Source organism: Schistocerca cancellata, chromosome 5, assembly GCF_023864275.1.
Source record: "Schistocerca cancellata isolate TAMUIC-IGC-003103 chromosome 5, iqSchCanc2.1, whole genome shotgun sequence".
In the NCBI taxonomy this organism is placed as follows: Eukaryota; Metazoa; Arthropoda; class Insecta; order Orthoptera; family Acrididae; genus Schistocerca; species Schistocerca cancellata.
The window spans coordinates 97,437,787-97,464,122 of record NC_064630.1 but is presented as its reverse complement, the minus strand read 5'-3'; positions in this window follow the sequence as shown (position 1 = coordinate 97,464,122).

The window sequence follows — 26,336 nt, the reverse complement described above, 5'->3', positions numbered from 1 at the left end:
CTTTTCAACGTGACAGAAGAGGCAATGACCGGCTCACGTGTTTCTCAGTTGTCGTATGTGAGCAAAGGCCCCTCGCTTACATTCCAAGAGCCAATGACCGACGTTAAGAAGAATCTTCGAGAATCTTTTCAACGTGACAGAAGAGGCAATGGCCGTGAAGTCGTTCACCTCCAGTAAACTGAAGTGAATAAATACGCGAGACGCAGTGGGCCCGACAGATGTAGATGAAGATGTAGATGAAGACGAGAGGAAGACGAAGGCGAAGACGGAGACGAAGACGGAGACGAGCGACGAAGAAGACGAAGAAGTGAAGAAGCGTAGCAGTTGTTTAAGTTAGTTTCGGTGCTGAAGACCGTCATGCAAGAAGAGACTACATCATGCAAGGACGCACCAAGTCCGCCGCTGTAATGGAATAGCAAGCAGCAGCCTCAGTGTCAGAAGAAGAAGTTAAAAGGTATTTTGAAGTCTGATTTTACATACCCGGGTGACTCGTGAGGACGGGAAGGAGACGGCCTCACTTCAGCAGTCACCTGTGAGCTGGGATGAAGACCTGACAGCCGAAGACTGGCAAGCGGGAGTCCGTGGTTCGAGTCCGGGACACTGGCCTTCCCCCGCCGCGCCGCTCTGCTGGCCGACGCACAACACACGCGGCCGCTTAGAGAAGAGAAACACTGGGACGCCACATTCAAGGTATCACCATCCGATGCACGACGCCGCTCGCAATAATTAAACAGGCCACCTCGCGCTGCGCGTCTCCGGTCAGCTGGGCGAGACGGCGACACGAGATACACACCGCTACGCGTAATCAGACGCCGCCGCCGCCGCCGCCGCCGCCGCTGCCGCAGCAGAAGGCTACGCAAACGACACGGCTGCCGCTCTCCGAACCAGAACGTCCAGTAAGATAACAGCTGTACGAAACTTTCAATAAAAGTTATCTTTTGTAAAAATGATGTTTCATTCGACCTCATACCCGAGCCAAGGAAGAACCCACCCTGCCCACATTTTGTAAAAGAGAAAAGCTTATTTATTTAATATTTTCACCCTGACAGAATGCTTGAGAATGCTCATCCTGACAATTGACAGCATCAAAAGAGAAAACCCAGTTACATTGAGTGACAGAAGTGTTACATTTAGTAACCACAACTGTTACAATATATATATATATATATATATATATATATGCATTTATGTTGGTTTGTTTTGTGAATATTATTTGTATTTATACGCTGGGTCTGGCCTAGGGAAAACTATGCTATCGAACGAATACATCGATAGGTCGTGTGGAGAACCAAAGTGTTGAGGATCTTTGGGAGTGTTAACTCTGTCGCGCGGAGCGCGGGCAGAGGGGGAGTCTGGCTGGGATGGTGCAGTGGAGCAGGTGTGTCGTGTGAAGCTCCCGCGAGTTGCCGCGCTTTCGGGGTTTGGCAGCATGTAATTGCGCTCGACTTGCGATGATAGTTTCTGACACGGTGTCGCGGACGGGAAGAATTAGCTGGCGCACATCAAGAGCCCGTTCCGTCTGGTGACCGTGTCGAGAAGAAGGCGCGCCAACATCCAGCTTCTGCAACAGCGACGGCCGAAAATGAGTGACTGTCGCCACCTCCTCGATCGACGGCTTCAAACCTTCAATCAACCGACAAGGAAGACTGGAAGCACGTAAAGTTTTAGAACTGTATGGCAAACTATTAAAATTGTTGCATCACAAAATTACAGCAACTTAGCATGAACCTCTGTTGCTCATTGTCCCAATTGCATTGCCAAGCAGGGTCCCTTCCTTTTCCGAAATGAACCCGAGTGTCGTTGAAATTGAAACGCCAGCATCATTCGATTTCACTGCTTTAATTTCAAAGTTCAGTTAAGGTATTCATAGCTGGCTACAATATTCAGATTACACAAGCACAAATTAAGAGTGAGAGTTTTGTTACCGTATTTTAGTTACCTGTGACTGCAGCTCAGCTCGGTACGTACTAAATTTTACTATTGTTAATTGTTCAGAATCATTTAATTCAAGTTCAAAGTTAAATCTCTTATTTCTAAATTGCGTAGATTCAAGTAGCTTTTGAAATGATTGTTGAGGTAGTCCAAGACTAACCGTATTTTACTGAATTTCGATGTGCTTCAGAAAGAAAGCTCACTACTAACTTCAGTCACTAAATTAACTTTCGATTTTCCGGTTTTATTAATTCTTTTGCTAAATTAAGTCAGAGTGTAGCGAAATTTATTACTTCTGACGAACTTTCAGTTTTCATACTACACGCGTCAACCTTCAGTTGCCACGCTTCCAGTGCTAATTATATGTGTAATAAGCTTTCTTTTTCAGTTACTATAGTAATTGTCCTTAGGACTGGCGACCGTAATTTCCCCCAAATCTCAAATATCTAATTACCGCTAGTTAATTGTTAACGTAACGGCCGCACATTTACTTTCTTTATTAACTTTACCCCTTTTCAAAATTAATTTCCACCAGTTTCATTTACATTACAGGATTCGAACCTGCGACCGTAGCGGTTGCGCGGTTCGAGACTGGAGCGCCCAGAACCGCTCGGTCACTCCGGCCGACACAGTAGCAGGCCTTTACCGAATTCCAGATAGATTTCAGATTGAATACGCCACGGAAGTAGCCTCCTTTCTTTGCTCATACTTATCGACTGTGGCTTGAGCAGCGAGCAGTCCCGTGTGACTGGAAAATGGTGCAGGTGACTAACGTTTTCATAAAGGATAAGAGGTTGGATACACAAAATTATAGACCAGTGACACTCACTGCTGTCTGTTGTAGCACACTAGAACATTTTCTAAGCTGAAACACTGATGATCTTCATAGAGCCCCGTAGAATCAACATGTTTCCAAAAGCGAACACTCCTGTGGTACAGTTTGCTTTGTTCGTGCACAAACCATGTACGCAGGTTTGGCCACGATAATATTACGATTTCGCTAATGCTGCCAGAAGCGGAGAAAATCGGCACTACTTGAAATATATTCGTTTCTCTTCGACTGCTGCCAACATCTAGCCACCAGTAGACGCGAAGTATTACTGAAGGTTTGTGTCCACCAGCAAGTAACTCTTGTAAGTACTTGCTGAGGTATGTACCTACTCAAGTTGACTTCTTCAGGTCACTAGGGGAAGTATATTTCAGGAACATTCTGCAAGTACTTGTTGCAGAGGTGCAGTTTCCTTGAAAAATAGAGCAATCACCTCTGTTGTTGCATTATTAATGAATTAAAATCTTGACGAAACATAAAAATTAAAAAATATTTTTTTTTTGCAGAGTATGTATTTATGTTACCAAGAAATACTGTTCATTTAACTAAAATCGGAGAACTCCACTTTGATTAAATACTTTGAGGATGTCGTATGCAAATTTTGAACATCTCTTGTCTGATGTACCATCAAAGATTCGATAGCAGGAAACAAAAGTGCGGCGTGATATGTCACCAAGAGACTGCATTTTAATTACTATTCTATTTTTGCGAGCAATATTTAGTAATTTTATGAAAATTGTAATGCATTTATGTTTACTGTAAAATTAAAAAAATCATTTAAAACTTAAACACGTATGTACTGCCATTCTCCTGGTGAAACAAATTGATTGGTGAACTCATTCAGCATTTTCTTGACTGGTTGTACCAATCATATGCGTTTAGGGGTTCCAATGACGAATTTTTTTGGCTCATCTTTGTGCCATTCTCCTTTTCGGCACTGATATGTTCGTACCAGTACTGAATGCACACAACTGCTGCAAGTTTGAGGAAAACTTTCTCGAAATGACAATTTCGGCAAGTACTTGCAGGAAGGTACAAGAAACTAGAACGAATTTTCACCCTGCAGCGGAGTGTGCGCTGATTTGAAATTTCCTGACAGATTAAAATTGAATGCCGAACCGGGACTCGAACCTAAAAACCTAGCCTGGTACACGGTTTTAATTTGACAGCAAGTTTCGTCGAAGAAACTGTTTCCACTAACTTGCGAACTTCTTGAAATTCTAGCGTACGTCGATTGGTGGCGGGCAAAGCGGAGGGGGGCTGAAGGGAGCAGATATGGTGGTTCGTAATATTCCACACAATTCTGTGACTGTGTGGTTAACGCGCCACACCAAAGCAGAAAGTCTGACAGAATGCTTAATAAATATGATTTCAGAATTACGATGTTAGAGTGATTGCAATACAGACAAACAAACTGAAACGACTCAGTGAGAAAGGCTGAACTGTGACCTAAAATAAAGGAAAAAATCCAGCCGTGAAAGTTGTGTGCGTCGTGGATAAAATCGCTGAGAGCTGAAGGCAATTATCGCCCTACAGCTGTAATGTATGTGAAATAGAATTGCCTTGGGGCGAAATTAAAAAACAATTTCAGTGAGAACAACGTGAACAGTGATCGAGAGAATAAGATTAGAATAATTAGTGAACGCACAGAGGCATTCAAATAATAATTCTTCTCGCGCTCCATAAGTGAATGGAAGAGGAACCCTTTTAAGTGGTGCAATTTGATTTATGATCTGCCATGCAACTCACGGTGGTACGCAGAGTGAAGATGTAGATGTAGACGTCACTGGTGACATGTCGAAGATAGATTGCAGAATCTTGTTGATGCTTTTTCAAATGGCTCTGAGCACTATGGGACTTAACATCTGTGGTCATCAGTCCCCTAGAACTTAGAACTACTTAAACCTAACTAACCTAAGGACATCACACACATCCATGCCCGAGGCAGGATTCGAACCTACGACCGTAGTAGTCGCGTGGTTCCGGACTGAGCGCCTGAACCGCTAGACCACCGCGGCCGGCGATGCTTTTTCCTTTCAGTTACTGCACAGGACTGGCAAGATTACAGCAGGAAAGTGCAACAGTTGGAGCAAGACTATTGAACACGAGATGGAATTATGGAAATGCCCGTCTATGAAGTAATCATCAGTACCATGCCCTCAAGCGATGATGATAATTATCTTGAATCAAGCAAAAATGACAGTGATCTTGAGAGAACATCAAGCTGATAATTCTTTCGGGTGCAGTCAAGTACACTTTGTAAACATTACTGTTGTCCTGTGTTTAGTGAATGCAAAATGCAAAAAGATTCCGAAAATCAATTTTTGTCTTTCGGTTCATAGTTTCGTAAGTTGTACATTCATCGACTTTCATTTTCCATTACTGTCGACAAATAAATAATTCGTAGGTCGTAAGGAAAACTCTCGAGCACGATCAGGTCAACAATGTGGTTGATTTCCGATCCGGAGGTATGAGGTGCGACAGTAAAGTAATGAGACTGATGTGAAAAAAATGTAGCTTACTGTTCTAGTCAAGTTTGGTGTTGTCTCCTTCAACGTAGTTCCCTTCTCATTACACACACTTTTTCCAGCGCTTCTGCCATTGATGGTAACATTTCTGGAATTCATCTTCTGTAATATCCTACAAGACCCTTGTCACAGCTTTTTGGACATCTTGTGTTGCTTGAAAATGATGTCAATTGACCGCCGTTTTGACTCTTGGAAATAGAAAAAAGTCGCACAGAGCGATATCTGGTGAATAAGGTGGGTGTGGTAGTACTGAAATTTGCTTTGAGGTTAAAAATTGCTGTACTGACAGAGCACTATGGGATGGCACACTATCGTGATGCAGAATTCGATTATCAACCATGTTGGCACGGACACGAAGAACTCTTTAACGAAGTCTTTCTAAAATTTCTTTGTAGTTATATTGAGAAACTGTTTGTCCAGGAGTCACCCACTCTGTATGAACAATTCCCTTGGAAGAACACAGGCATGCATTTCACTTTTGAGTTTGACATGCGAGTTCTTTTTGGCCTGGGTGATCCCTTTGAACACCATTGCGAACTTCGGCGTTTGTCTCTGGATCATACTGAAAAAACTAACTTTCGTCACCAGTGATAACAGGGCTCAACAATTCTGGATTGATTTCCGTTTGCTCTAACAGATCGGCTGCCTCATTTTCCCGTGTTTCTTGTTGTGAGATTTTTGGGGACAATTTTTGCACAAATCTTTTTCATACCAAGATCTTCAGTTATTATTAGACGAACCGTTTCTCGATTGATGTTCAGTTTTTCTGAAATCATTTTCACGGATAATCTTCAATCAGATCGCACGAGTTCATGCACCCTGGCCAAGTTAACATCCGTCCTTGAGGTTGATGGTCATCCTCTGTTGTCTTCACCTTCAACATTCGTTCTGCCTTCACTAACCATTTTATGCCAACGAAAAACTTCAGCTCTTGACATAACCTCCGCTCCAAAAGCCTTCTGAAGCTACCGTAAGTTGTAGTCGCATTTTCACCCAATTTAACGCAAAAAGAAATGGCATACCGTTGCGCAATATTATGCGGTTCCATTTCCTTGACGAGAGACACAAACACGTGTTAACTTATTACAGCACTACTCACGACTAAGCAGTTGCATCGATGTGCCACTTGGACTAGAGGCAGCTTATAGACCAAGGTCAAATATATTGTGCCTACGCAAGCCTGCAGGGTTGCCACATCTTGCAAAGAAAATCACTCTCATTACTTTATTGTTACACCTCGTAGTGTCACTTAAGGGGGTAATATTTCCACGAGTGCCGCCTGCGATTTCTTGTTAAGTACAAAGTACAGGTAGTGTTGCCAGTGCTGCTACAATCAGTCGATGCTGCCTTACCCTCATTGGTCTCTCCCTCGGCAGCCATAATGCGGCTGCACGGCCATTCCTGACAGTCACCTCGACAATCGTCTACTTATTGTGGGCAAACAGTACATTACTTCTTCCTGGATTTCCATGAGTCGTCCGAAACTGCACCACATGGTTGACAAGCTACAAACGATCATACAGAATTTCTTCGCAAATATACGGTTCTCTGGAAGACTATTTACCTAACGTAGGGCTATCGCAATTAATGACGTAAACGCGTGCAGTTGAAAGCACACACTATTAGAAGAAAAAACTCTCGGTAAATATAGGTGAACAGTGGTAAAAATTGCTGTTTTGAAGAGCGCGCCACAGCGCGTAGTGTGAAGCAGTCGCCCTCCGTTTCTAGCGGTGGCGCCGCTGTGGCAATCGCAGCTTTAGTGTCTCGGTCTGGTGGGAAAGGGGAAAAGTTGGCTGTTCACGTGCATTTAAGGGGCGCCATGAGCTCGCCAGGGGTTCTTCAGTGTTTGTGCATCGTATCAACAGTTTGCAGTGTGGATTACCGTCGAGTGTGAATGGCTCCGTGTTTGCCTTTATGTGTCTCCTGTTTTATTACCCACCGTTCTGTAACTTGTGTGTCTTCTCCATGTTTTTCTCTCATTGTGTATCCTATGGCTGAAGAGCAGCGTAGAATGCTGCTGACAGCCTGCCTGTTGTACGGGTTTAAAATAACAATAAAGAAAAAAAAAACTCGCCAGGGGTTCAGTCTCTCGTCCCCAGCTTGCTAGTCTGCCTCTAGACCGCATTTGTTAGGCAGTTAGTGTCTGTCTGTCGTTCGGAGTGCTAGTATGTCTGTCGTTCGGATCAACCTTTAAAGCCGGCAAAATGAGAGTCTTTCCACTCCGCCAGTAAGAGAACTCAGCGAGTGGTCGCCCAGTCGGGGCTTAGTTCCTGCATCTGAGTCTGCGCGTTAGGCCGCCAGTCTGCTCGAGTTTGCTCAGGCAATGATCATTGGCGGTTGATCGATCGGTTGGTCGGTCGCGCACTGAGACACAAGATGACTTGTCCGTCTTAGGCGTCGGCGCGTGTGAGGTCGCCACGTGAGTCCAGTGGACCGCGGCGAATAGCGAGGGGTAGTGACTTCGCGGTCGACACGAGAGCAACAGGAGTCAACCCACGACATCGGTCTGGCCGGTGCGAGCTGCGACGCCGTGAGACGAGAGATCGGCGCGCCTTCCTGCGTCCGTTGAAGCGACTGGCAGCGGATGGTTTGGGAGAGCGATTTGGGGGTGCTGCGCCAGGTCTTCTCGAGAAATCGCAGTTTATTAGAAGTTAAGTGATGGATGATATGTCGTTTGATTTACTCTTGTTAAATTCTACTTGCTTTCTTGGTGAGGTCACCAGCCGTTTTGCTTTGGGGTCGTCCCACCATTCTTCTCCGTTTGCCCCCACGGGAAGGTGGTTGTTTATAAATTGGGTGGTCCGTTTTTCCTTTATGGAGTAGAGGCGAGTTAGAGCAACCTGCGGTTCGAGTTGTTCGGTAATCTCCCTATCAATCTACCATACGTTAGTAGCTGCTTCTGTCATGTTTGTCGGATTTGGTGTGTTAACGAATTTATCGCTTGGAGTGTAATGGCATAATACCTGAAATATGGTTTGATCTTTGGAAACTTTGATATTATTGCCTAACATCTTGAGAGGCGGTATCTGTGGACTGTAGAGCATCTTAACTATTCTGGAAACATCCCCCAGGCTGTGGCTAAGCCATGTCTCCGCTTTATCCTTTCTTTCAGGAGTGCTAGTTCTGCAGGGTTTGCAGGAGAGCTTCTGTAAAGTTTGGAAGGTAGGAGACGAGATACTGGCAGAAGTAAAGCTGTGAGTACCGGGCCTGAGTCGTGCTTCGGTAGCTCAGACAATAGAGCACTTGCCCGCGAAAGGCAAAGGTCCCGAGTTCGAGTCTCGGTCGGGCACACAGTTTTAATCTGCCAGGAAGTTTCGTCTTAACTATTGTTTGGCCAACCTTGTAGATTTTTATATAAGATTGCATTTCATTAGCTTATATTTAAATTATTATTTTAGTATATAAATTTGCCACCCTTTCACCGTAACACTTTTCTTAGAAGTTAAAATCAAGTTGCACCTTCGGTGGCAAGGTTAATATTTTAATTTTTAGTGTTTTGTACCATTTCCATCCCTCCTACGGGGGGATGCATTGTTCGTGTGCTTGTGTAAATTGTTAAAACTCTTAGTTTAAAGCAATCTGGTGTGTTGCAGATTTGCACCAGTGTAGTCTTTCAGAGGCTGTTGTGAGCGGTCGTAACTACGGCCGTGTCAGAAGGGAGCGGCAAGGTTCTCTGCCCGAAAGCTCATACAGTCATAACTTGTTTCTTTCTGCCTCTGAATCAGTTGTTACTTTGATGTTTAGAGGGTGCATTCTGGTTATAATTTTAAATCTGTTTCTTTTAAAAAATGCTTATAGGTACTATTAAAGTGAATAAAAATCACATTTGTTAAAAGGAATTTGGTCATGATTTCATCAGTTACTCCCTGGCAACTACTTCCATGCTTACATAGTGTGATTAAATGTGTTAGTGTTCTTGATGAATCGCTAGTAAATAAAATAAATTCTTAAGAAAATAAATCACGGTTCAATAGGTATGCAAACTAACCGTTTGCGGCATAATTGCGACTTTGTGTTACCGGCCATTACTGACGTCATTCTAGGTAAACAGCGCATGCTGTTTCATGGTGTGGCCATTGTTTACGTTTTCAAGATGTAGTGCTGTACGCAGAGTGCCACTGTTTGCGGAGCGTCTGTTGCGTTGTACGAGTATTGGTGGTAACATGGAACGTTACAGCAACGAGTAGTGTGTGGACATACACTTCATGTATCATATGGCTAAAGGCAATCCACGGGGGCTGCACGACTTCACCGAGAAGCATATCTCGCCCGAAGGCACGCTGAGAGTGAAACGTTTACAAGGGCGCATCACGGTGTCCGAGAAACTGGGAAATTTGCCCATGCTGCGAGAGCGGGTAGACTTGGACGAATTACACTTGTGCTTGGAGATATGGTGCTGGAAACATGCGGACTCTCTCCAGTAATCTCGACAAGGAGATTGCCACAGAAACTCCTGGAATGAGACACAGTGGTATCTGGACAATAATACATCGCAGTGCAATGTAGCAACACCACACTGAAAGAGTTCAGCGTATGAAGGGTATCGAGTACACGCATAAGGGACCACTGGCACATTTTGCTGCAATGGTGAGACGATATGTAACGCGCCTATATGGCCATAGATGGATTGGGCTAGAAGGACCCGTTCCGCGGCGTCCAGAATCACCTCATCTGAACCACTTGCATTTTTGCGTTTCGGGCCACCTTAAAGACGTAATATACACCAGTCCGGTGGTCAAGGAACAGGAGAAGTGACTTCTCAATGATTGTCAGGAATTTTAAAATAACCTAGGTGTCAGTACAACGAAAAACCAATCCAAAGTTGCAAGTTTGACTTTTTTTATTCACTCGATGACTAGTCTCGAGACCTATCTCCAAATCATCGTAACATAGTGAATATGATGATATGAAAACTGATCTCGTCTCGAAACTAGTCATTGAGTGAATCAAAAAGTAAAATTTGCAACTTCTGATGGTTTTTCGTTGTACTGATTAACAGAAGTTGCTGACCTGTAGCTTTTCCAGCATTCTGGAAATTCGTAAATGATCTAGGCGTGATTGAAAGACTTCGAAACCCATTGCGGTGGCTGGTACAGTTTTGTTGTTCTTTCGAACACCTGCACTTCAACCGAAGTATGTAATGACTTTTCCTGATGTTGACAATATTGCTACCACTTGCTAACTGGGACGACGTTTATACAGATTCAAGATAGTGGTGGCTGGTAACCACGAAGTCACAATTATCTCGCAAACGGTTTGTTTGTAGACCATTTACTAAGACCTTTTTCGCTTCTATATGTTGTGTACTTTCAGTTGTATCCGTTTACGCCATTAATTATGATACACCCTGTAAAAAACAGTAAGTTATACTTAAATCGGCGAATGTTCCACTGAAGCGAAAGTAACAGCAATTGTACGACCTCTGATGTTTCCACTATAATACACTACTGGCCATTAAAAATGCTACACCAAGAAGAAATGCATATGATAAACGGGTATTACTAGAACTGACATGTGCAATTTGGGTGCATAGATCCAGAGAAATCAATACCCAGAACAGCTGCCTCTGGCCGTAATAACGGCCTTGATACGCCTGGGCTTTGAGTCAAACAGAGCTTGGATGGCGTGTATAGGTACAGCCGCCCTTGCAGCTTCAACACGATATCACAGTTCATCAAGAGTAGTGACTGGCGTATTGTGACGAGCCAATTGCTCGGCCACCATTAACCAGACGTTTTCAGTTGGTGAAAGATCTGGAGAATGTGCTGGCCAGGGCAGCAGTCAAACATTTTCTGTATCCAGAAAGGCCCGTACAGGACCTGCAACGTGCGGTCGTGCATTATCCTGCTGAAATGTAGGGTTTCGCAGGGATCGAATGAGGAGTAGAGCCACGGGTCGTAACACATCTGAAATGTAACGTCCACCGTTCAAAGTGCCGTCAATGCGAACAAGAGGTGACCGAGACGTGTAACAATGGCACTCCATGCCATCACGCCGGGTGATACGCCAGAATGGCGATGACGAATACACGCTTCCAATGTGCGTTCACCGCGATGTTGCCAAACGCGGATGCGACCAATATGATGCTGTAAACAGAACCTGGATTCATCCGAAAATATGACATTTTGCCATTCGTGCACCTAGGTTCGTCGTTGAGTGCACCATCGCATTCGCTCCTGTCTGTGATGCAGCGTCAAGGGTAACCGCAGCCATGGTCTCCGAGCTTATAGTCCATGCTGCTGCAAACGTCGTCGAGCTGTTGGTGCAGATGGTTGTTTTCTTGCAAACGTCCCCATCTGTTGACTCAGGGATCGAGACGTGGCTGCACGATCCGTTACAGCCATCTCGACTGCTAGTGTTGCGAGGCCGTTGGGATCCAGTACGGCGTTCCGTATTACCCACCTGAACCCACCAATTCCATATTCTGCTAACAGTCATTGAATCTCGACAAACAGCAATGTCGCGATACGATAAACCGCAATCGCAATAGGCTACAATCCGACCTTTATCAAAGTCGGAAACGTACGCATTTCTCCTCCTTATATGAGGCGTCACAACAACGTTTCACCAGACAACACCGGTCAACTGTTGTTTGTGTATTTGAAATCGGTTGGAAACTCTCCTCATATCAGCACGTCGTAGGTGTCACCAGCGGCGCCAACCTTGTGTGAATGCTCTGAAAAGCTAATCATTTGCAAATCACAGCATCTTCTTCCTGTCGCATCTGTAGCACGTCATCTTCGTGGTGTAGCAATTTCAATGGCTAGTAGTGTATATACTTCCAGAAGGAAAAAAAAGCAAGGCACCACGAAGGAATTTTCAGAACAGGACGAAAATCGGTAGATGTGACATATATGTACAGACATACAAATTGGATGATTTATTCAAAAGAAAGAGCTGCACAAATTTACAAAGTGAATAACACTTGAGTCCAAAAAATGGTTCAAATGGCTCTGAGCACTATGCGACCTAACTTCTGAGGTCATCAGTCGCCTAGAACTTAGAACTAATTAAACCTAACAAACCTAAGGACATCACACACATCCATGCCCAAGGCAGGATTCGAACCTGCGACAGTAGCGGTCACGCGGTTCCAACCTGAAGCGCCTAGAACCGCACGGCCACAACGGCTGGCACTTGAGTCCACCTCTGGCTCTTATGCAAGCAATTATTCGGCTTGACATTGAATGATAGTTTTGTTGGACGTCTTCCTGAGGGATATCGTGCCAAATTCTTTCTAACTGCCGCGTTAGATCGTCGAATTCCCGAGATGGTTGGAAAGCCCTGCCAATAATGGTCCAAACGTTCTCTATTGGGGAGAGATCCGGTGATCTTGCTGGCAAAGCACTAAGACAAGCAGTAGAAACACTCGTAGTGCCCGGGTGGCCATTATCTTGCTGAAATGTAAGCCCAGGATGGCTTGCCATGAAGGGTAACAAAGCTGAGTGTAGGATATCGTCGCTACGGATGACAATGGGAGGTGCTCTGCTATGAAACAAAATGGCACCCCAGATCATCACTCCTGGTGGTCGATCGGCATGGCGGGCGACAGTCAGGTTGGTAATCGCTATCCATGGCGTCTCCAGACAGGTCTTCGCTGGTCGCCTGGGGCTCAGTCCGAAGTGGGACTCATCACTGGAAAACAATTCTAGACCAGTCAATTTAATTCCAAACCGGAGACGTGGATGGAGATGCCCTGGACACTGGTGGGATACCAAACTGACTGTCACCCACCATACAGTTCAACAACCAGGGGAGATGATGGTCTGGGATGCCACTTCTTTTCATAGGAGCACCCTTACAGGACAGCAATACGTCACGATAATCTACGCATCGTTTTGTTGACTCTCATCGCAGGTCATCCTGGGCTTATATTTCAGCAAGACAAAGTTTCTACTGTTCATCTTTGTGCTTGCCAAACCGTACGTTGGCCGTATGGTCGCCGGATCTCTCCTCAAATGAGAATTGGAGCATTGAAGACAGAGTCATCCAACCATCCCGGTATTTTGAGGATCTAACGAGCCATTTGTGCAGAATTTGATACGATGTTCCTCCGGAAGACATCCAACAATTCTGTCTCCTCCAATCAGTGCGAAACCGAGTAACTAAATCAGGTCCAGAAGTGGAACAATACGTTACTGACTTGCTCAGTTTGTGGAGTTGTTTCTGTTAAATTTATAATCCAATTTTTCTGAATTGTAATGGTTAGTCTGGACATGTACATCACATAAACGATTTATCAGATAGCATCAGCAGCACTATCAGATTTTTCGCTTACAGTGGAGTTACGTGCAGGAAAAGTAGCGTCATTGAACGATCACAAGGAACTAGAGAAAGACTTGGACAGCCTTTCCTCCTGGTGTAAAGAATGATAAGCCTGAATAAAGGGGAAAAAACCCGACAGTACATGAGGGAAAAACCCGACAGTATGTGATCACAGGATAAGTGGTGAAATTATTGAGCACGTCACATTGCACAAGTATCTCAGGGTAAAGCGAAAAAGCGATACAAAATGGACGGTTAAGTACTCGTAAAATCAGTAATAGGGAAGCAGAATATAAGACTGAGATTTCCAGAATGATATTTTCACTTTGCAGTGGAGTGTGCGCTGATATGAAACTTCCTGGAAGGTAGGAGACGAGATACTGGCAGAAGTAAAGCTGTGAGGACGGGGCGTGAGTCGTGCTTGGGTAGCTCAGTTGATAGAGCACTTTCCCGCGAAAGGCAAAGGTCCCGAGTTCGAGTCTCGGTCAGGCACACAGTTTTAATGCGCCAAGAAGTTTCAAGACTCGGAAAGTGCACTGCGTCTGTAAACGAAATCACATAGAGGACGCCAGTGGGTCCAATTACAGAGTTACATCTTAGAGGGCTCCTTGTCAAGTAGAAGTGACAGTAGACGTCGAATGAATCCAGAGACGCGTTGCTAGGAGCGTAACAGATAGGTATAGTCTAGACGGAAGTGTGACAGAAATATCCACAGAACGAAGATGGGAACCACTAGAAGAAAGACGTAGTTTTTGCGAAGTCCTGTTGGGTAAATTTAGAGACAATATATGCGAAGATGACTGTGCAACGATTATAATGCCGTTAACGTACCTCCCGCGAAGGGATCATGAGAAAAAGCTAATGTGGATTAGGGCGCTTATAGTGGAGTTTACTCATTCTTTCCTCGCTCAGTATTCGAATGGCATGGAAAAGAAATTTTCTCATATTGGTACGATGTACTCTGAACCAAGCACTGAACAGTGGTTTGCGGAATGTTTATGCAAGGCGTTTCCGTAAAATTTAACAGGTCGTAGAGGATGCTCCACTGAACAATTTGAGGAAGGAAATCCCTTGGTCGGAGAAGCTAGCTGAAGTAGATAATAGCAATAAAACCACATTACTGTGTACTCTTTCATCCACATTAGTTACAGTTAACTGCAAATACCATCAATGACACAGTGAACGTACCATTTGCACTGTATGATAGGAAATGTGCTGAAACTGTCAGCCATCAACTTCAATGCAAGCCTGACATGGGCGAACAAGATTGTGACTCACCGGCTGTGACAAATATCTCTGGTGCGTTTCGAACCACATCACAGCCAGCTACAATACTGACAACTAATTCCATCTCTGTATACATTGGGGTCTCATACGCAAGTCACTTTAGATATCCCCAAAGGAAATATTCAAGGGGATACAGGTCACGTGACCTTTCAGCCCATGGAATAGGACCTCCCCCTCTAATCCAGCGACCAGGAAATACAGCACTGAGATGGATGCGGACATCCACACTGAAGTGAGGCGGTGCACCGTCATGTTGTATCCACATCCTCTCACGAATATCCAAGGTACGTTCTCCGACAAGTCTTTGCACGAACCTCAAGTGCAGGTGGTCATTCAGACGGCCTACAATGTCAGACCAAACGGACAACAAAACGTACTTGATGGTGTGACTCTACTACAGCGTGAGTGTTTTGCTCATCCCACACATGGCTATTCCTCTGTTGGAAATACCATCACGATCAAATGAGGCCTCTTCAGTGAACAGCACGATTTGGAGGAAATCTGGTCGCTCAATAGGTTGTTGGAGCAACCACTGTTCGTGGAGTGCTCACCTCGTGCTGCTATGTGCAGCGCCCATTTCACGAGCAGTACGAAGAATGGTTATCACTGTTAGCAATCAACCGCGATTCTTGTACATGTATTTTAACAACGCGTTTCAAGAGACAATGCTCCCATCATCAGGTTGTAATATCTATGTCATGAAATTAAACGGTCTAAAAAGACAAAATACCATCACAAATAGTTGGGAAGTCCATAGAGTAAAACAGAATTAAAAGTATATTGGACTGTGGGTCCTCGTCTTACATTGAAGTTGTTGACACAAGTCGATGGCCGTCCCATAGCTACCAAATATGCTGTCGCACTGTGCCGGCTCAGGAGCTGTTGTGGACTGACGTGCCTAGGTGTTTTGGCGTGGTTACAGCCGTGTGCTTGACGGTAACGCTATGCTATTGGGCGCCTGATTTCCTTATTGCATTGGTCTGCCATCGTTAGTCTCTCGCAGCTCCGTCAGTGACATGCTACAAGTTTAAAATCGCATACCTACCCTAAAATAATTCAAAAAACCCGCTAAAAAATCTCATTTCTTTAAAATTATCTTGTGCATTTAGAATATTGCTTTGCTTCTTTTCATGGATAGCTATGCATGTAGAAAAGAAAGGGAGGAAAGTTGATTTACTAGAGTAATTCGAGATAGCTCCACGCCACAACACCTAGGCACGTCAGTCCACAACAGCTCCCGAGCCGGCACAGTGCGACAGCATATTTGGTAGCTATGGGACGGCCATCGACTTGTGTCAACAACTTCAATGTAAGACGACGACCCACAGTCTAATATACTTTTAATTCTGTTTTACTCTATGGACTTCCCAACTATTTGTGATGGTATTTTGTCTTTTTAGTCCGTTTAATTTCATGACATAGATTTTACAACCTGATGTGGGAGCATTGTCTCTTGAACCGCGGTATACATGTATAAGAATCGCGGTTGAATGCTAACAGTGATAACCAGTATAGCGACAATTGCCACCTCGACTCCATAATGGATTATATTAAAAAGTACGAAGAATACTTTTAGTGGGGTCCATTATAACAGGTTCCAGCGCCTCCTCTTCAAAATTTGCTGTGCGAATAGTCCTCATATTGCCAGGTCCCTCGTTTCTTCTTTCCAGTGAACCAATCTCCCTCATTCTTCATCGAGAGAAGCAAACACTCGTCGTGACAGATGATGCCTGAAGAAATCGTTCCCTGTACTGCTTTTCAGCAGCGAGAGCATTGCAACGAACGTACACACACACACACACACACACACACACACACACACACACACACACAAGGTGCAAGTTGCATGCCAATGTGTTCTTCGAAACTGTACCGGTACTGCTCCATCGCATTATACTGTACGTCTCTGAATAGCACTGAGTAATGAATGGGTATGTCGTTGATTCATAGCACGTTCTGTCATGGGACAATGCAAATACGATACAACAGCGCTACCTCACGGGCAAGTAAAGCAAACGAAACCTGCATCATGACTTCCCAGTAATCAGGCTCGTCCTCCTCGTCCCTTGCAGGAAATAAAGAATTTACACGTAAATAAACAGCACAGTAAGTGTAAACCTTCACGCGTGTCAGCCGTAAATAAGCTGGAAAACAGTAATCCTTGACAAAATGGTAGACAAGTTTACTTCCGTATTTCCTTATGTTGGCTTCTCCGATCCCAGGTTCCCTACCTCAAGTTGTTCTGGAACGTTCTCTAAGTCTCGTTACATTTCTGCACGCTTTTACGGAAACACACTGTATAGTTCTAAAAGAAACGATAAGCGCTATTCAGTTGCTGGGGCGAGTATTTCTTTCCTGCAGCAGACTGTTATCCAAATATGTAGTGTTTACCGCAACCGTAGGAAAGCAGCCTGCACACAAATGCCATCTCCACTGCTCTATGAGTCATTTTCCATATGACGGAGTAGTGGGACATTAAAGAAATACACTGTTGTTGAGTTCTCTTACATAAGAGAGCAGAATAATTCGGGAATTGTCATCTCAACTGCAGTAAGAGATCGTTGCCACATTTCACTATTTGCCTATAAGAAAAGATCTACAAACGTCGACCACACAACACGTTAGTGGGGATTAATTTACGTATTGATTGCACGATTACACTTATCGTTCATGTCTGTAATTTTTGGTAATTTTGTCTACACGGGTCCGAAATCCAGCCAGTTAACAGGTTACTCTTTTTCTTCTATGTCTGGACGACATTTCGAAGTTAACAGATTGCGTTGAAATTTATCGTAGCCGAAAATTGTAGTGTTCCTAAGGCGGTGAATCAATGATCTCTGTTTTATCTGGATGGAGAACTTTGATCTCGGAGCATCCATCGTTCCCGTTTTTTTAACAAATAAATAATAAAATAAAATAATAACATATAAAAATAATAATTGTAATAATAATTATTATTGTTGTTTGGATAAGTAATTGAGAGATTAAAGTTTGTTTCGCCTTTAAGATTGGAATTGAATTTCTTAATGTTTCATAAAATCTTACGTAGCATTGTTCATTTAGGTCACACAATAAAGTAAATGCAATTTACGCCGTGAATTTATCGAGCTTCGCACGTCCGAAGATGTACGGCACGTAGCCAGGGCTCATTATATTCTTTTTTGTAGACAAAGTCTGATATCTGACCTCAGCTTCATTCATGACAATGGGGTGACTAAAACTACTAAAACAGAAAAAAGCATACGATTAAACAAAACATATATTCATTTCAACATATACATTATGATATGAATGACACTTACGTAAAATTCTAGATAAATAATTGCAGATAATTCACAAATGAGAGCGACTTATTAATTCTGCGCCTTTTTTCTGCAAATAAGTATCAATATGTCTAGCTGTGGAGCCACACAAAATATTACGTTCTTCTAGGACAACGAATGACATAAGACTGTTGATGCCTACTGGCTGCGACAAGAGAGCGGTGTAAATTCCTTTGGTTTGCTTTCTCTTGTCTTAAAAAAAAAAAATCGATACATATAATCTAAGTTCAGTAAATTAAATATCGTCTGTGCTCGAGTGCAAATGGTTCCTTAAACTGCCCCCCAAATTGCGAAGGCAAAGGTGTACCACCTGCAGCTGAGCAATTTGTTGACGTATTTTCTTTATTTGCCAAGTCATGAATCATGTTTCACAGATTCAACATACGTATCATAAATTGTCATAAATCTATACAAATACATAAATAATATTTACATACAAGTTAAATGAAAGTGAAAAGAAAATATAAATATATTGGATTCTATGCGGAATTGAACCCGCGAACTTGGGTCCATAGCACGTAGCTAGCTATTGATGCTTGCATCAACAAGTCTTTCGATAAGACGTATACATATAGTATAACATTCATTTCACAGTTCTTATTCACTTGTGCTTAGTCACTTTGTAAAAAATTGTTTGGTATATAGTTCATTGTTCTCTTTCACTTCAAAATGTTATTACACCTGCTCATCCAATAAATAAAATTGATTAATGTTTTTGTGCATATTCAGAATTATGCGAACGTATTCTCTGTAGAATGTCACTTTTAGAAATGGTTTATACTGTGCTAAAGTCTTTGCACTTTAGAATAAATATCACGTGTCACATGTTTCGTTTACGTTGAGACGAAAGTTCTTGAACAAATAAGTTGGATATCAACAATCCCGCAATCAAGCGCGATTTGGAAGACGTAGTTAAAATGGTTTAAATGGCTCTGAGCACCATGCGACTTAACTTCTGAGGGCATCAGTCACCTGGAACTTAGAACTAATTAAACCTAACTAACCTAAGGACATCACACATATCCATGCCCGAGGCAGGATTCGAACCTGCGACCGTAGCGGTCGCTCGGTTCCACACTGTAGCGGCTAGAACCGCACTGCCACTCCGGCCGGCACGTAGTTAAAATGTGGTTTCGTCTTGGTAGGATTACATGGTGTCAGTTGTTCCATACTGACTAGTCCGTGTTACAGGTACTCAATTACCTCCATATTTCGTCTTCCAAAAGGCATATGTCGTCTCCTCGATATTGTGTCGTCGTTTCGTCGAAAAGTGTGCGGTGGTTTTGCGACTCACGTCACCTATAGTGTCCCATCATGAGTGCAGTGAACCGTAGTGAACCGTTTTTTTTTTCTTTTTTTTAAAATTGCACACAACTTGTTCATACATTGTTCGTTGCAAAACAAAAATGTACGTTCACAACAGAGAGCACAAAACGTAACAAATATCACTTCACATTGAGTACAGTGTTCTATTACATATTTACATAGGTATAAAAAATTTGCTGTGAAACATGTACCTATACATTTACATCACATTGTTTGGTAATACATATACATATTTTACATTTTTCAATTGCATTAAAGTAGATATTTACAAATACATATGGGTCAGACATTGAGAAATTTATCTTATAGGTTCAGTGTATTGTGATACGTTCAGAAATTCCATTTCCTTTTATAGGTCTCTTCCCCTTTTTAATAAAGTTTTCCTTTTGAGTATATTTTCCTTTACATCAGTACTACACAATAAGTGTTCTTCCTCATTAAATGTTTCTTGCAACATAAACTTTCATAGTAGGTTAGAAAAACATCTTGGAGGTGATTTGTCCTGAAAAGTCATGATTACAATAAGACACGACACGTCACATCCACAATCAATTCCAAATTAGCACATGCACAAAGTATCATTTACAAATAAAATAAAGTATATAGCCTTGCTCAATTAATCTCATTTGTCATTTCCTGTAGAGTGCTTTTTGTGCATGTTGTGTTCTTGTGGACTGTGGTGTGAGTGTCAATAGCAAATCAAGTGTCTATCATGCCAATTAATATATCAGGTTCAGGGCAGAAATTGTCTCTGGTCATTTAATCTGTCAGCTTGTCTGCAGGGTATTAATAAATATAATCAGTAGCTGTGCTTCGCATGAAAATTGTTAGTTCTTCCTGTGTCTTATCTTATTGATGCTGCTGTTATTGCTGGTGCTGTAAAATGTAGATACATAAGATTGCTTATATCTTCTCCTTCTTCCAGCTTAAAGTACCAGATGTGACTTACCTTGTTGTTGTATCAGCATACTCTGCTAAGGGCTAAAAGTTTTCAAATCTTTGTCAGGGTACAAACCTAAAATTCTCTTATTCTTGGGGTTTTGTAGAAGAATGCTCCAGGGTGTGGTATATCCATGATTGTGTAAGGACCTTCATATAATGGACGCCACTTAACATTACGTTTTAGAGGTGATGACGACTTTAATGGGTGTTAAGTAAAACTTGCCTGCCTATTGTAAAGTTTTGCCTTCTTTTAAGATTAGCACCATAGTTCTTATTTGTAATGTTAGTTTGTTCAGTAATTGCAGTGAGTACTTCCCTTACCTTTTCCTGGTGTGAAGGTTTGATGTCAGAAAATTTTGGTAGTGGGTTGCTCCATTCAATTAGTTTCCTTTGTGTCAAACATGATTTCTCTGGGAGTATAGGGTGTGTTGTAGATATTTAAATTGTTGTGTATTTTCTCAAAAAGTGCTAGGTAACGTATCCAGTTTGTGTGCTGTGTTGAGGTGGAAGTTCTCATGAATCTGTTTCATTCTCTAAAAATTCTCTGGTTGTGTCCTTGTAACCTCCACCTCACTTATCGACCTTAATGACAGTGAAAAATTAAACCGCGTGTACCTAATGGAATTTCGGGAAAAGCAATCGTCACCGAAGTTAATCTGTCGGTAAAGAGGGAGGAAAGGGTTACATCTAAGTGAAAGGAAAAATGCCAATGAAACTGGTGGAAATTAATTTTGAAAAGGGGTAAAGTTAATAAAGAAACTAAATGTGCGGCCATTACGTTAACAATCAACTAGCGGTAATTAGATATTTGAGATTTGGGGGAAATTACGGTCGCCAGTCCTAAGGACAATTACTATAGTAACTGAAAAAGAAAGGTTATTACACATATAATTAGCACTAGAAGCGTGGCAACTGAAGGTTGACATGTGCAGTGTGAAAACTGAAAGTTTGTCAGAAGTAATAAATTTCGCTACACTCTGACTTAATTTAGCAAAAGAATTAATAAAACAGGAAAATCGAAAGTTAATTTAGTGACTGAAGTTAATAGTGAGCTTTCTTTCTGAAGCACATCGAAATTCAGTAAAATACGGTTAGTCTTGGACTACCTCAACAATCATTTCAAAAGCTACTTGAATCTATGCAATTTAGAAATAAGAGATTTAACTTTGAACTTGAATTAAATGATTCTGAACAATTAACAATAGTAAAATTTAGTACGTACCAAGCTAAGCTGCAGTCACATGTAAGCTAAAATACGGTAACAAAACTCGCACTCTTAATTTGTGCTTGTGTAATCTGAATACTGTAGCCAGCTATGAATACTTAAACTGAACTTTGAAATTAAAGCAGTGAAATAGAATTAGCTATATTACTTTAATGCTGGCGTTTGAATTTCAATGACACTCGGGTTCATTTCGGAAAAGGAAGGGACCCTGCTTGGTAATGCAACTGGGACAATGAGCAACAAAGATTCATGCTACGTTGCTGTAATTTTGTGATTTGAACAGTTTTAGAAGCTGAGGTCTGCCATACAGTTCTAAAACTTTACGTGCGTCCAGTCTTCCTTGTTGGTTGATTGAAGGTTTGAAGCCGTCGATCGAGGAGGTTGCGACAGTCACTCATTGTCGGCCGTCGCTGTTGCAGAAGCTGGATGTTGGCGCGCCTTCTTCTCGACACGGTCACCAGACGAAACGGGCTCTTGATGTGCGCCAGCTAATGCTTCCCGTCCGCGACACCATGTCAGAAACTATCATCGCAAGTCGAGCGCAATTACATGCTGCCAAACCCCGAAAGCGCGGCAACTCGCGGGAGATTCACACAACACACCTGCTCCACTCGCTACTCCAGCCAGACTCTCTCTCGCGCTCCACGCGCCGGAGTTAACACTCCCAAAGATCCTACACACTTTGATTCTTCACACGACCTATCGATGTAATCGTTCGATAGCAGTTTTCCCTAGGCAAGACCCAGCGTAAAAATACAAATAATATTTACGAAACAAACCAATTATACATCGACATAAATGCATAAATATATATATATATACAAATAGTAAAACAATTACAATATACGAAGACACAGAAATGTTATATATTCAGGTAACAAAAATAAGGAAAACAAATTTATAGTACAATAAATGGAAATAGGAGGATATGCATTTCAGGCGTTACATCCTCACAGGTAAGATAATTTGGTTGATAGCTCTTGCATCTAATACTAACCTGATACTTCCATTGTCTCTTTTCACTACATGCAAAGGGCTACAATATGGAGATGTTGAAGGTTCTATAATATTCCATGTAATCATTTCTTTTAGTTCTTCCCAAACCGCAGGTTGCAGAGCTAGAGGTACATTGTATGACTTATGGTAATAGATTTGGTGAGGCTTGACTTCAATCGTATACATATATGTGTTGATCCTACCTGGCTTACTAGTGAAAACATCCTTATTCTTAATTAAAGTATGTTTAAGCTGGGATCTCTCCTCTTCATTAATAGCATCACGTTCTGATAACTTAGAATGAATTTGTGTAAGTACATCACTCACTACCTCACTGTGTGATACAGGTTGTTGTGTGGAATCTACGTCAGTCTCGTGTATAATCTGTATCTTGTAGCAAGAACAGTGCTTGTTATCGCCTACTAGTCTAATGTCCAAGTTCAAAATTATGTCTCTGCCTTCATACTTAAAATAAGAAATGCCTTTGGAGAAGTCTGTTGTGCAGTACTTCTCGCAAAGAAAATCAATGCCCATTATACAAATAGCAGCAAGGTTTTGGACAACTAGGAAAGGCCATTGTACGATTCCATTTCCCATATCAGCAGTCACAAATACCTGCTTATTAACTTTACTTGACTTATTACATAATGCAGTTAATATTAAACAGTTTTGAACGGGGAACTCTGGTATCTTAGAAGTCTGCCTCATCATAGTATAAAAATTGTGAGAAATCACAATGACAGCAGTTCCTGTATCAATAATTATGTTAGTAGGTATACCTCCTACACTGCCTGAGATGGAAGACAGTACAAATCTTTTCTTTACATTGTGATATTGTGTGTTGTCTTTTATAAGATCATCAGCTAAATTTCCACTTTCATTATATCTTAAGAATAGTGTATGCAACTCTTGTTGTGTAAATGTTAATTTTTCTTGTTTCACAGTTTCACTAGCAAGTGTGTATTTAAACATAGTTTCTAAATTGAAGTTGCTCCCCAAATGTTCGTCAGTCACGACCTGGGGCTCAGTAATGACTGATTCTAGTTTACCTGGTTTGCCTGGTCATTGACAAGTGTAGTTGTAGTTTCATTAGGTACCTCAATAATATTTACATTCGGATATTGTCTTTGCCAATCGTCTTGTCTGTTTGAGTTTGGCTGATGTCATTTGTTGGTTTGTGTTGCTTGTTTGTGCAAAATTCCCTTGTGGCATCTGAATATGATTTTGTGGTGGCGGCTGCTGTGTTTGCCACTGTCTCACATAATACTGGTTATTGTTCTGGTTAAAGTGAAGTATAGGTGTTCCATTTCTTGTGTAATCTGTGTTGTTGTTTCTTTGCCAGTGTTTCTGTTTGGCTTTGTGTCCGTTGTTGTTTCTGTTATTCCTTCTTGAATTAAAATTGTCGTTTCTCCCTTTTTTGTACTGGTTATCTCCCTGTGTATAGTTACAGTTGTTGTTTGTGTGCAGCTGTGAGTTTTGGTGATTGTTTTGCATGTTTACTGTGTTGTGAATTTTGCTGCGTGTTTGGTAATGTAGCAATGTAGACATGTTGATTCCTACTGAGTGAGTTGTGTCTTGGTTCTTGTTCTTCATACAGTAAATCAACAGCTTCTAACTTTTCCAAAAAATATTCAGAATCGTCGTCCGGTAAGTACAGTAACTTCTCTTTAATATTAAAAGGAAGTCTTGCTTTCAGTGATGGGATCACATCTTTTGGTTTCACTGGTTCATTAAGGAAGTGTATCACGTTTAGGTACTACTCGAAGTATCGGTGCAGATTGCCGTTTTTAGGACTGGAGTGTTCGAGTTCAGTGACTTGTTTGCGGATACGTTCCTGCACAGTGGGTGACCAAAACTTACTCAAGAAGGCGCGTTCAAACTGCTCGTATGTTACACATCTGTCGCTTTCAAGGTAAGCCCAGACAGCAGCGTCTCCTTGAATGTAATTCACAACGTGTGCAATTCGTTTGTGGTCGCTCCACGAACGTGGGAATGCATTCCTAAAAGCTTTTAGGAAGATGACAGGGTGTACAGTGTTTTTGCCTGGTATAAAAGGTTGGAATTTACGGTGCTTGAATAGACTTTCTTCTTCTTTGTTACGTGTTCGTGTGTTTCTTTCCGTGTAATCATAGAATTCCTTCCTGTGTGTACATCGATCTTCATCAAAATGATAATTGTATTATATTTCAGGTGATGAGTATCATTTGCTATGCGTGTCAGTGTAATGTGTATTTGAGTGTTGAAATTCGTGTATGTACATGTGTTCATTTACGAATCGAGAGTTTCTTCCGTGCGTGTTAAAATGTGTAGTGGGTGTACTATTCTGTTGTGCTTAGCACTGAGTTGTCTTTGTTTGCATAACGTCATCGATTACTTGTCTATTGTTGTTCATGTATTCCACTACAGAATCGTGCACAATATGCGGCAATTTGTTTTGTATACATTCTTCAAAAATTTGGTCTTTGTGAGCTGTCCATTCTTTAAATTGTGAATTAATGCGAGAGAAATGGGGTTCAGCCTCTCTCTATATTGTTGTGTGAATCTGTTTGTGAATGTCAGCTACGTTTTTTTTTCTATTGTATTCATCTTTAAATTAATTTCGACACATGCGTGCGTGTTTGATTCTAATTTGCAATTAGTAGTTACACAGGTTTTTGTCAATTCATGGATGTGATTGGCATTGGCGCTTTGTCGCGACTCTAAATTTTCAAATATTTCCGTAAGATCGTCGACCTGTTTGGAAAGAGGTGTATTAATTTCATCTACCTTTTCAGTCAGTGTGGCGAAGTCTGATTTTATCTCATTTCTGAAAGCTGCATTGTCTGTCATTAATTGTGTGATTTTTCGTCATTATCTTACTTAATATTGGATATGCCTTCCAAAATTTAATTCACTATAGCGGCAAACTTTTGATTGCAAAATGAGCTTGGCCCCGCCGAGTCATTAGACGTGACGTGGTCTCTCAGGTTTGGTTCTGAATTGCTCCTTTCGGCGTTTGTGTGTGTGTGTAGCGAGTTATTTTGATGTGTTTGCATGTTTGTATTAATTTCTGTGTCTGAATGTGTCTGTGTATCCATGTTTGCGTTACTTGATTGTTGTTCCATTGTGTACTGGTGTCGAGTTTTTACCATATCGTGAACAAATTGTGTGCAAGAAAAAAAATTGTTTAAACGCGTAGTGTGAAAATGTACTGCCTATGTGTATGTTTAAATGACTGAAAATGATTGAGAGATGACTTTAAAGATCGAAAGTAGCATACGTATTAATGGTGAGTAGCCATGTTGCTTGAATCTTGTGCAATGTCGGCCATATTGTGCAATGTAACTGGCGTATTGTTAGATCGGAATGTAATCGTCTGAATAATGAGATTTCGCGGAATTTGTAAAAAATTACTGTATGGAAACTGAATATTGAATTTAATGGTGAGGAAAACAATTTTGACTGAAAAATGTGCTTGGAATCAATTGTGGATGCGCGAGTGCTGCGTCTTACCGAACATGTCGTCTTGATGTGAAGATTGCATTTCCAATCCAAATTGTCTCCAGATTTTATTCGTTTTCTTCAATATTCTCATCACATAGGTTGTTGCCGGTCAGGATGTACATGAAAAAGAACAATTAGTTGTAGTACAGATACAATAATGAGTCCTGGCACACAGTCGCCAGTCTAACAAATAAAAATAA